We start from the raw sequence: 12,539 nt of genomic DNA on the forward strand, positions 1-12,539 counted from the left end.
TTGTTCCAGGGAATTAAACCACTAACACCTTGACCATTACTTCCTTGGTAAAAGCAGTGCACCACCTGGTCTTGAATCTTGTTTCCACCCTTGTCCCCATAGCCAGAAAGGAGAATGTTTTATATTTACATTGTGCCAGGCATGGTGGCTCATTCTTTACTACTGGAAGAGGCTGGGGCTTGTGCATTACTTGAGTATGAGAGTTCTAAGCTTCTGTACAGCTAAAACTCATGGAAAATTTGCACTAAATACAGTACCAGTATGGGGACCTCCCAGGACAGGGGGAGTCAGACTACCTAAAGAATAGTCAAACAGCCTAGATCAGGAAGAGAAGAGAACAGAGCTTACATCCCCATCAGCATTGATATTGGGCCCATATGTAGCTAATGCACATCGAGGCTGAGTGAGATAGGGTAATCCAGTCTCAAAACACATATTTGTTAAAAGTGTGGTACAGTGCCCAGCACATGATAAATTGCCATAGGTTGGACAACAATAGGTCCCTGCCCAAGCTCCACTTAATGGCTGGCTTAGAGTGATTATCAATAGAACAGTTTCTCTTTTCCTCTTTCCCTCTCATCATGATTTTCTCTCTCAGCATATTTGTTTTTTCTTTTGCTCATTAAAATGGCCATTTGCTGACTACTTCTTAAAGAGGCCTATTCACTCAATGGTCATTACTTCCCTCTAAATGACTATCTGAAAAGACTATGGTCTCGAGAAAGGATGACGTAGTAGAAAGAGAACTGAGTACAATGACCAAATGCGCTGGGACAGCAGCAGATTAAAGGAGTTAGAACCGGACCAGACCATATGACATCCTCTAGGAAAACGTCATCCATCTCCAGAGAGAGAACTGGATAAACGCAGTGCTAATTGAAATAAGGAAAGTGAGGTGCAGAAAGAAAATTAACTGGTCCAGCGCTACTCATCTAGAAAAGGGGAGAATTGGGCCAAGATGTTGGAGTAGAAAGACGCACATACACATAGCTCCGAACCCACAACCCATAGAACAACTACAAAGAAGTAACTCACGGCGAATTCTGCACCCAGAGGCCACAGAACATTAGAGCGAGGGAGATTTCTGTTCCAGAGAGACCTGCAAACCTCTCGCAAAAGGTCCTTCACACTGCGGCCTGGGCTCTGGGACTGGGAGCTGAGTATAGCCCTGCCGTGGCCACGGCGCCAAGAGGAAAAGATCCGAGCAGGCTTCAGGGACGGGATCTCCAGCGATCACGCGGGTCCCTCCACCCACAGGTGCTAAAGGTCAGTGAGAGAGTCTCTTTGGCAAGACGAGAGGGGAGTGGGGTGCCCCCATGGCTTGGGCCCCCTCGGGAGACAGAAGCTGAGGGGCGGCAGACCAGGGCTCACCAAGGAGGCAGGAGCCTGGATCCATTGTTGAAGGTCTGTGCATAAACTCCCTGAGGGAACTGAGCCTGAGAGGCACCCCTGCCCCAACCTGAGCATCTGAACTTAATCTCACACTGAATAGCAGCCCTGCCCCCTCCCAAAGCAGTGAGGCTGGAAGCGGCATTTGAATCTCAGACCCCAAACTCTGGCTGGGAGGATCAGGAGGCGAGGTGGGTGTGAGGAGAATATTCAGAGGTCAAGTCACTGGCTGGGAAAATGCCCAGAAAAGGGAAAAGAAATAAGACTATAGAAGGTTACTTTCTTGGTGAACAGGCATTTCCTCCCTTCCTTTCTGATGAGGAAGAACAACGCTTACCAACAGGCAAAGACACAGAAATCAAGGCTTCTGTGTCCCAGCCCACCCAATGGGCTCAGGCCATGGAAGAGCTCAAAAAGAATTTTGAAAATCAAGTTAGAGAGGTGGAGGAAAAACTGGGAAGAGAAATGAGAGGGATGAAAGAGAAGCATGAAAAGCAGATCAGCTCCCTGATAAAGGAGAACCAAAAAAATATTGAAGAAATTAACACCTTGAAAACTAGCCTAACTCAATTGGCAAAAGAGGTTCAAAAAGCCAATGAGGAGAAGAATGCTTTCAAAAGCAGAATTAGCCAAATGGAAAAGGAGATTCAAAAGCTCACTGCAGAAAATAGTTCTTTCAAAATTAGAATGGCACAGATGGAGGCTAAGGACTTTATGAGAAAGCAAGAAATCACAGAACAAAGCCAGAAGAATGGAAAAATGGAAGATAATGTGAAATATCTCATTGGAAAAACAACTGACCTGGAAAATACATCCAGGAGAGACAATTTAAAAATTATCGGACTACCTGAAAGCCATGATCAAAAGAAGAGCCTATACATCATCTTTCATGAAATTATCAAGGAAAACTGCCCTGAGACTCTAGAACCAGAGGGCAAAATAAATATTCAAGGAATCCACAGAACACCACCTGAAAGAGATCCAAAAAGAGAAACTCCTAGGAACATTGTGGCCAAATTCCAGAGTTCCCAGGTCAAGAAGAAAATATTGCAAGCAGCTAGAAAGAAACAATTCAAGTATTGTGGAAATACAATCAGGATAACACAAGATCTAGCAGCCTCTACATTAAGGGATCAAAGGGCATGGAAAAGGATATTCCAGAAGTCAAAGGAACTAGGACTAAAACCAAAAATCACCTACCCAGCAAAACTGAGTATAATACTTCAGGGGAAAAATTGGTCTTTCAATGAAATAGAGGATTTTCAAGCATTCTTGATGAAAAGACCAGAGCTGAAAAGAAAATTTGACTTTCAAACACAAGAATGAAGAGAACCATGAAAAGGTGAACAGCAAGGAGAAGTCATAAGGGACTTACTGAAGTTGAGCTCTTTACATTCCTACATGGAAAGACAATATTTGTAACTCTTGAAACATTTCAGTATCTAGGTACTGGGTGGGAGTACACACACACACATGCACACACGCACACATACATAGAGACAGAGTGCACAGAGTGAATTGAAGAGGATGGGATCATATCTTAAAAAAAATGAAATCAAGCAGTGAGAGAGAAAGATATTGGGAGGAGAAGGAGAAGTTGAATGGGGCAAATTATCTCTCATAAAAGAGGCAAGCAAAAGACTCATTAGTGGAGGGATAAAGGGGGAAGGTGAGAGAAAAACATGAAGTCTACTCTCATCACATTCCACTAAAGGAAAGAATAAAATGCACACTCATTTTGGTATGAAAACCTATCTTACAATACAGGAAAGTGGGGGATAAGGGGATAAGCAAGGTGGGGGGGATGATAGAAGGAGGGCATGGGGAGGAGAGTGCAATTTGAGGTTGACACTCATGGGGAGGGATAGGATCAAAAGAGAATAGAAGTAATGGGGGACAGGATAGGATGGAGGGAAACATAGTTAGTCCTATACAACACAACTATTATGAAAGTCATTTGCAAAATTACACAGATTTGGCCTATATTGAATTGCTTGCCTTCCAAAGGGAAGGGGTGGAGAGGGAGGGAGGTAAAGAAGTTGGAACTCAAAGTGTTAGGATCAACTGTCGAGTAATGTTCTTGCCACTAGGAAATAAGAAATACAGGTAAAGGGGTATAGAAAGCTATCTGGCCCTACAGGACAAAAGAGAAGACGGAGACAAGGGCAGAGAAGGATGATAGAAGATAGAGCAGATTGGTGATAGGGGCAATTAGAATGCTTGGTGTTTGGGGGGGAGGGGATAAAAGGGGAGAAAATTTGTAACCCAAAATTTTGTGAAAATGAATGTTAAAAGTTAAATAAAAAAAAAAAAAAAGGAAAGGGGAAAAAAAAAAAAAAAAGATCATGGTCTCCCATTGCATCCTGAGCTATCTCCAGTCATCCTGGTGAATATCTGCTCAATGTATCCAGATGGCTCAGGAGGAGAAAGTGAGGCTGGTGACCCTGCACAGCCCTCCCTCACACAGAACAAAGTCAAGTGCAAGTCAGGTCATCATTTCTCTGATGTCATGGTCTTCTAAAACAAAGAATGAACATAAGACAACATGTGTGTATATGCAGGTAGGCATGATTACATGTAAATTTTTATACGTATATATACAATCCTATGTATGTATTTACATTTTGTATATTTTGTATTGACTTCTCAGTGTACTCGTAATTACACATGAACTCATACATACATACACACACACATACATGCAGCTACTAGTACAATGTAAGTAGCCTGAGAGCAGGACCTGATTTCATTTTTAGCCTTGCCTCTGTAATGTCTAACATGACTTCTAGTACATAATAACTCTTTAATAAATGTTTACTGAATCCAATGAATTGAATCAAATAGAGTTAAACTGAATGGAAAAGTAGGAATGAAGGAAGAATCTACTTATTTTAAAAGCCTGAAAATTCTATCAAATATTTTAGCTCTGCATTTTCCATAATTATCTAAATTTGCAGACATATGGTGAACCTGAGGGTTAAGGTAAAAAATTATATTGTAAAACAATCCCCAACGGAAATAAGATTTTGCTCCCAACTTGCACCATGTCCAACTTAATAAACTGACTTTTTGATTCTACTTTTGCTTCTCTAATAAACACATGCCTATTTCCAGAGCTACAGTATGAAGCTTAATTTATTTGTATTACTTAGAGGGCCTGGTCTGGGAAATTACTTTTTTTTTTTTTTTTAAGCACCAATGAGGAAAGGGAATTTCTAACACTAAGACACACAAAGCCTTAAACCTAAGAAAAATATTTTACAGCAATTCACTTCTATACACGATTGCCCTATTAAGGAAATGAAAATATGGAAGATTACACTGGAGTATCTTTAAGCCCTCTTCAGCTTCCTGAGTGTCAACTTTGCCATGGAAACTGAATCACAAAATAAGGCCACCTTTAAGGTACACACATTTCAATTGCCTTGGTATTAGAGTCATTTCCAAGTCTTCCTTGAACACTACCCACCTATTTCTGCAACAAAATACAAGCAGGATGCATTAATCCACCCTTTGTGTTGACAAACCTTTATTGGGATTATATAGCACCCGGGGCACATCTCCTCAAACACACATTCTTAAGCACAGGCAAAGATTCATGTGAGCTACTACTGATTCATTTTTTTTTTTTTTTCAGTTATCAAAGTTCTTAAGATGCTTTAAGAAAGAATATGTTTGGAAAGTAGTTGAATAGATTTTCTTCATACTTTTGTCCAAAATCTTAGCAAGGAACTTGACTTTATTCTGCTTACTCAGTCATTCATTTCCAATGCTGTTCATAAAAGTTAGAAAGGACCTTAGAAACTATCTAATAAAACCTCATTTTACAGATGAGGAAACTGAGACCGTAAGACATTAAAAGATTTTCCCAATACAGCACAATCAGTATGTGACAGAGCAAGGATTCAAAGTGAGGTCTGGTAATTAGACTTTTGGTGCTTCTGTGTGATAGGCAGCTATGGTGCTGAAAGAGACATGGACTGGAGGAGTCAGGAGACCCAGGGCTGAGTAATGTGGAGTATGTTCTATCCTGTTTCTGGGCCTAAGTTTCCTCATCCAATTCAACAAATAAAAGGGTGTCTGAGGTGGCACAGTAGGTAGATATGCACCTAAAGTCAGGAAGACCTTTGCTCAAATCTGCCCTCAGACTTACTAACTGTGTAATCTAGTTAAGTCATTTAACCTGTTTGTCTTGGTTTCCTCATCTGTGAAATAGGGATAATAATAGTACCTATTTCCCAGTGTTTTAGAAAGGATCAAATGAGATCTTTGTAAAGCATTACCATATTGACTTGCATACAATAAATGCTATATAAATGTTAGCTTTTATTAAAATATAATGGAGCTGGACTATATGGTTACTCATTTCTCTTTAAGATAAATGCTCCACTTTAATATGCCCTAATTATATGATACAATTTTCTCCATCACATACTTTACAAAGGAGACAAATATGTTGGGGAGAATTCAAAGGACAGTAACCTTTATTTTAAATGGATGAAAGATCATACTATATGAGGATCGATTTATTTACTCAATCAATAAGTATTTATTAACCTCCTAATATGTTTCAGGAAATTTATGAGATGCTAGGAGTATAAATACAACGGCTGAACAATCCCTTCACATAAGGAGCTTGCATTCTTAAAAATTGAAGTAAATGGAAATGTTTGACCAAGAGAACAGAAGATGTAGGGGTGACATAATAACTACCTTCAAGTATTTGCTACTTTCCAAGGCAATAATTTTTTTAAAAAAATCATACTGGCAGGGGAAGACCTCAGGACTGTTGGTCAAAAGAGAAACAGTTACTATTGTTTACTCTGAGCCTGGAGGGCCCAAAATATTGCCATTAAGTGGTGCTTGGACAGGGAGCTATTGTGGTAATTAGACTTTTGGTGCTTCTGTGTGATTGGCAGCTATGGTGCAGAAAGAGACATGGACTGGAGGAGTCAGGAGACCCAGGGCTGAGTAATGTGGAGTATGTTCTATCCTGTTTCTGGGCCTAAGTTTCCACATCCAATTCAACAAATAAAGATATTCAAGGAGGGATAACTAATGCACTTTTGGATAGGAATTTTTGGAGGAACTTTCCCCTCCAGAACTCAAGCTTAAAATTGTCTTTTTGTAAGTTCTACACTTTATTTCTTCTTCTATATTCCAATGAAAACCAGTCTAATCCCTCAGCTACATCCCATTACTTCAAATACTTAAATATAGCTATCAAGTCCCTCTGAATCTTCTCTACTTTAGCTAAATATTCTCACATCATTCAACTGATCCTCATGACTTGAACTCAGGTTGCTTCACCATCCTCGCTGTCTTTCTGGGAACACTTTACAGATTATTATCTGACTTAAACTACAACAATCAGACTTGTATTTCTTACACACTGAATAGAGAACCAGGCCCTGGAGTCAGGAAGACCTGAATTCAAATTCAGCCTCAGATCCTTATTACCTGTGAGATCCTGAGGAAGTCAATTAACCCTGTTTGCCTCAGTTTTCTAATCTGTAAAATGAGCTGGAGAAGGAAATGGCAAACCACTCCATTATCTTTGCCAAGAAAACCCCCAATGGGGTCACAAGGAGTTGGAAGAACTGAATAAAATGTGGTGCTTAGAAGAAAATATCATGTCTTTACCAAGACAAGGTACAGAGATATCACCTACCTCCTTATTATAGAAAACTTAATAAAAGCACATTGCATTAAATTTAAATAAAAAATAGAATTCTACACCACAATATTTATCAATAAAAAGCACTGGGTGGAATCTAGTAAAATTATTTTCAAAATATAAAGTCTTACATTTTAAGTACAAAAAAAAATCAGCTTCACAAGTGTAATATGAAGGAGGTGTTGTTAGATAATTTCTGGAAAAAAATATCTAGGAGTTTTAGTGGACAGAAAGTCGAATGTCAGCAGCATGATTTGGTACCTAAGGAACAAATGCAATGATAAACTATACTAAGAAGAATAAGATAGGAAGGAGGGATTCTGAAAGTCCACAGTCTCTGACCTTATCTGACCTCCTTTGGAGTATTGTATTCATTTCAGGGCACTATAGTGTCAGGGAGCAGGAACACAAGAATTTATTAGGTGCCTGCTATATGTGCTATACAAATATCTCATTTTATCATCACTACAGTCCTTTGAGTTAGGTGCTAATATCATACCCATTTTATAATTAAGAAAATGAGAAACACAGAGGTTAAATGACTTGTCCAGGGTCATACAGCTATCTGAGGACACATTTGAACTCAGGTCTTCATCCATGACCACAGCTCTATTTACTTAGGCACCTACATGCCTTATGAATGACCACAATAATCTGGAAAGTATCCAGATAAGGGCAACCAGGATAATGAAGGGAATTAAGTATAGGTCATATAAGAATTGGTAGAGGGAATTATGGACATTTAGACTAAAGGAGAAAAGATTGGTGGGGACAAAATGGAGGAAGATATAATAATTGACGGTAAATGTCTTCAGATATTTGAAGTTTGGCATGTTAGATAGTTGACTTCTATTGTTTCATACCATAGGGTACTTTATGTTTAAAAATAGAAATATTGCCGTTCAGTCATTTCAATTGTGTCTGAACCTCTTTGATGCCATTTCGGGTTTTCTTGGCAAAGATATTGGAGTGTTTTTTTATTCTGTTCTCCAGTTGATCCAGTGGATCCATTTTGTCAGGCAATCAGAGGTTAAGTGACTTGCCCAGAGTCACACAACTGGAAAGTGTTTGAGGCTGGATTTGAACTCAGATCTTCCTGCCTCCAGTGCTCTATCCACTGAGTTACTACTGGCTGCCTCAATAGCAGGAATATTTAATACGAATTTGCCATACTCATTTTCTTCTGTCACTCATTTATTTTTATCTCTCATCCTTATTTATCTTTATCTCTCTTTAGTATCTTACATGGCAACTTGAATGTTAAGCCCATAATAAATATTTTTTCAATTAATGTGCTTTAAATATTTTAAAGAGTCATGTCTTTGTGACGTATGTTTAGTACTCTAATAACGTCCCCATATATATGCCTCGTGGTGCAAATTATGTTGAGTTCTCAAAAAACATGTCAATTATGTTCAAGGTTAAGAAGATCTTAATAACATTTATATAGTGATTAAAGGTAGGCAAATGTGTCTGAAAATGTATTTATATGTGCTTGTCATCTCACTTTATCCTTCCAACAAGTCTAGGTGGTAGTTGTTTTTATACTCTCCATTTTAAAGATGAGGAAGCCAAGGCAAATACTGTTTAAATGACTTGCTCAAGATCACACAGCTACTAAAGCTTTGAGGGCTTTGAACTCAGAACCTTCTGATTCCAAGTATTTTATCTACTAATCTATCTGTCTGCCTCCAAACTTGAAAAACCTTGATTATCTGCCTATTATTAGAGGAAGTAGTTTTTTTTAATTGTAAAGGGATTCATAACAGGAGAGTGAATGAGTGGCTTCAAGAGAGTGAATTTCTCCATTATATCAATGTGAAAAGACCATCTCCTAAGGTGTAGAGGGGCTATGAACAGTATAGATGGAAAAAGTATCCATGATAATGAAATCACAGATTACCACAATAAATATCAGTATTATTTTGCGGAACAATACCATGTACTGTGTCAGGAAATCTAACTGATATTCTATTGTGGCATGAAGAAAAATACTCTCTACTATGTCCAGTCATAATCTTCTGCCCTAAAATGTTATGATTCATTTTTGTTTTCATTTTTTCCCAGCTAATAGGTTAGCGGATACACTTCTGTTTCTAATTCCTGTTTGTAGATTCCAAAGACTTAATAACTTGTGGCAGGGAGTCCTACAGTTTAATTATAAAACTTCTCATTAGTTCCATTTATCCACTTCAGATTTGTTTTCTTTAAGATGACACTTTACAATCTCCTCAAACACAATCTCCCATGCTAGCTTTGTGTGTGACTTAACAAATATCCACTGAAGTAATCCTGTGTGGCTTTAAGAAATACAAAATATTCAAAGAAAAAGGTCCAAAAGCACAAAAATCCCCTACTACTTTTCCCCCTCCAATTGGAGGTGCCCCAGGCTAAGTTCTTGTGGAGCTGGCCACATACATTATTCTCTCTCTTCCTAAGGACTACCCCAGGCACTTTATATTCATTATCACTTATCTTGTCAGCTATTCATCAGAAACTATGTATGGGGTATTTGATAAATATGAAACATATGATTTCTACTCAGGCTCCTCATTTTTATGCAAGGGAGTTGAACTCAATGATTTTGAAAGTCTCTTCACAATTTTAACATTTTTACAGTTCTATGACACATGGCTAATGAAGGCTTGTAGTTATAATATTGCTCCTCATCAATATATCTTTTGCAGAAGCAATGTACAAAGTAGCCACTTAAATAGGCTTTGAAATGAACCAATCAAGGAGAAAAGGGAGGAGGTGATAGCGGGAAAAGTGAAACTTACTCTCTTCACATATGGCTTAAGGAGGGAATAACATGCTCACTAAATTTGGCTTGAAAATCTATCTTATACTACAGGAAAGTAGGGGAGAAAAGGAGTAGTGGGGTGAGAGGGATGATAGAAGGGAGGGCAAATGGGAGAAGGAAGTAACTAGAAGTAAACTAGAAAGTAAACTAGAAAGGAAAAGGTCAAATGAGAGAATAGAATAAAAAAGGGGGAGACATGGTAGGATGGAGGGCAATATAGTTAGTCTTATGCAACTTGACTATTATGGAAGTATTTTGCAAAAGACACATGTATAGCCTTTATTGAATTGTTTGCCTTCTCAGTGGGGATGCGTGGGGAGGGAGGAAGGGAGAGAAGTTGGAATTCAAAATATTAGAGATGAATGTTGAGAACTGTTATTGCATATAATTAAAATAAGAAATGCAGATAATGGGGTATAGAAATTTATCTTGCCTTACAAGAAAAGAGAGAAGATGGGGATAAAGGAAGGGTGGGGTGTGATAGAAGGGAGGGCACATTGAGGGAATGGATAATCAGAATGCAAGATGTTATGGGGTGGGGAAGGGGAAAGATGTGGAGAAAAATTGGAACTCAAAATTTTGTGGAAAAGAATGTCGAAATCTAAAAATAAATAGATAAAACTATTTTAAAAAAGAAATCACAATATGCGTATGCATACACACATTAAATATGCATATGTATATATGTATTCATACAAATATACACACATATATATACATAGATATTTCTGTAAACATATACAGGGGATGTGTGTAGATATACACATACATATTTGTGTGTGTATGTATGCATGTATATGTATGCATTTATATACAAATATCTATACACATATTTGTGTTAATGTATACAGGGGATGAAGAGTTGGCCCAGAAGACCTGGGTTCAAGTCCTGCCCCTTATACATACTGTGTGGACAAATCATTTAAATTCTCAACGCTCCAGGCACTTCTCTAAGACAATAAATTACAGAACACCTATAAACTCACATTGGTCAAGGAAGTTCTTCGTTTGTAGCTCCCTAAACCAGTGAAATTACAATTATAATTTAAGAATGCTATACAGTAGACTTTGTAGAGTTAGGAGAGTGCTTAGGTCTAGAAGAACCCAGGTTTACCACAAATATCTCAGGGAAATTTTTTTTAAATGCACCAGAAAGAATGATAAACAAAACCAGAGAATTAGGTATAAACTCCTCCATCCAGTCCAGGACTACATCAGAAGCCTTCCAAGATCCTGAGACATCAAAAGTAGAGATAAGTTAGTAAAAAAAGTGACTTGTGGAGTAGCACAGTCTACCAGCAGAATTAGAAGTCATACGATTTTAAGAGATTAAGCAGGAGCCTTATCTAAATCTTTCTCAAGAGATTAAGCCAAACATGCAGTTTAGACCTATACCAGAAAAGGAATCAAGGCCAAATAATTGCAACAAAAGTTAGAGCACAGTCTTAACCACTGAACTCAGAATCAAGCAGAAACTCTCCATACTACATAGGAATTTGACCAAACCACAAGCTCTCAAAGCAGAAACTGAAGTTAGAGATATGAGTACACAAAAAAGGCCAATACATAATTTTTAAAAATACCTTAAGTTAAGAGGCCAAAAGGGAAAGCCAGAGTAACTGTATAAATCATAAGTCCTAATATCACCTCAGAGAAAAGAATGGCATGGACAAAAAAATAAGATTTCCTGGAAGAAATGAAATGAGACAAAAAGAACAGCTAGTGAGGAAAAAGTAATAAGAAAAATAATATTTTAGAAGACATGATGGTAAACCTTACCCAAAAATGAAAACTTAAATGAGCCAATAGAAAAGGAACCCAGGAGACAATAAAAAATATTTTTAAAAAAATGAAAATATTGGAAGAAAACAGAAAAAAATATAAGATTTCATATATATATAATATATATGTATGTATATATGTGTGTGTATAGTAGAGTATATGTACGCACACATAACTATACATATATTTTTATAAATATTTATAGGAGATGGAGATTTGGACTCTGAATTAAGAAGACCTGGGTGTAAGTCCTATCCCATATAATTACCGTGTAGACAAGTAATTTAAGTTTTCAGTGTTTCAGGCAATTCTCTAAGACAATAAGTCATAAATATATATATATGTATATATACACACATATATGTGTATATAATATATATATACATGCATATTCATATATATATATATACATACACACACAAAATATGAATAACTGAATTGGAAAACTAGCAGAAAGACAATCTAATAATCATCAAACTACCAACAACATTATTAAAAAATCTTGGATACCTCATTTCAAGAAATTACAATCTGAAACCAACCTAGATCTCCCAAAATCTGAGGTAAAAGAGATATTAGAAAGACTCTCCTGCTCATCTCCTGAAAGAAATTTCAAAATGATGACTTTTTTGATGACAAATGAAGCCAGTCATAGCTAAAATCCAGTGCTTCCTTTTCAAAGAAAAATATCTGAAGCTGAAAAGAAAGAGTTCAAGCACCAAGAAATCACATTCAGAAGTATATAAGAAACCGCATTTACTTCCAAAAAAACATGAAGAGAGGAAATAATCTAAAAGGAAAAGGATGAAGGCTTAAAATGAAGAATAATTTATCCAGTAAAACTCAGAATAAATCTATGGTTGGTGGTTCTGGTGGTAGAGAATAGGT

Source organism: Notamacropus eugenii, chromosome 1, assembly GCF_028372415.1.
Source record: "Notamacropus eugenii isolate mMacEug1 chromosome 1, mMacEug1.pri_v2, whole genome shotgun sequence".
In the NCBI taxonomy this organism is placed as follows: Eukaryota; Metazoa; Chordata; class Mammalia; order Diprotodontia; family Macropodidae; genus Notamacropus; species Notamacropus eugenii.